This window comes from Neopsephotus bourkii, unplaced genomic scaffold, assembly GCF_033783945.1.
Source record: "Neopsephotus bourkii isolate Nb327-2 ecotype Australia unplaced genomic scaffold, CSIRO-AGI_Nbou_v1 NB_96, whole genome shotgun sequence".
NCBI classification, from domain to species: Eukaryota; Metazoa; Chordata; class Aves; order Psittaciformes; family Psittacidae; genus Neopsephotus; species Neopsephotus bourkii.
This window is the reverse complement of record NW_026900613.1, coordinates 171,008-172,141: the sequence shown is the minus strand read 5'-3', so window position 1 is coordinate 172,141 and position 1,134 is coordinate 171,008.

Below are 1,134 nucleotides of genomic sequence, written 5' to 3'. Positions count from 1 at the left end.
TTTTTTAGCCTCCTCTCCCCCTGCCATAAATTTTTCTGGGTGCCAGTCCACCCTCATACCTAAAGCTTCGTAACATAAGATGTATTATTTTCCTTTTTCAGGAATTCTTTGGGATTCTAATTTTCATTAAGGTGTACAAGACATGAACTCGGGTAAATATCAGGCAGCCTGCAAAAGTAGCGTACACTGGGTATCACACAGAGAACAACACCTTTCACAGGAGGGCTCAGTATAAACACAGCAGTGTGTCTTTGTGGTGCATTCTAATTAAAATATCAATTCCCATTTACTAGCATTTATTGATGTAGAATGATGGGAATAACCAGGTTTGAAAAGGCCTTCAAGATCATAAAATCCAACCACCACCCCAGGACTGCCAAATCCACCACTAAACCATGCCACTGAAGGCCTCATCTACATGGGCTCTTTTTGAACGCTTTCAGGCAATTCCACCACTTCCCCCAAGAAGCCTTTTCCAACACTTCACTAACCTTTCAGTGAAGACATTTCTCCTAATACGCAGTCTAAACCTCCCGTGGCACAGCTTGAGGTGGTACAGGTATAATGCAGGCTACTTAAAAAAAACTCTTCTCCAAGAAATTCCATGCTTCCTTTTGTGAAGTGTGTTTTGGATGGCGAATTTTAAATTAACTTCAGTTTACATTGCAGTTATGCCTTCTTTACACAGCCCACAAAAGAGCAATAAATTTGAATTATTTACAAAAGAACCTTAAAAATATTAATATAAAAAATTAATAAAAATGTGAATGCTAACAAATATCATTAATCAAATCATTAATTTATGCTAGCCAGTTTTAAAATTATATTCTACCTTAGAACTTGTATCCAGCCAGAATTCTAGTTTGGTTTAATGAACACATATCCACCTGCTCTACATCTTCAATGATTCACCAGTAACCCTGAAGCCAAACTACAAGTTAATTCAACCTAAATACCTTGAACATCTCCACACAGCCGTTTGTTACATGCAAGAAACAGAACTCCCAAAACATTGCCTTTTCATATACCTCTGCACTTTGTTCTTCAGTAACCCCATTCAAATAACACGATCTTGTAGTTATCTGTGTTAGGACAAACTATGTTTCTCCACAGGATTCTGAAGCCAGTTATGGA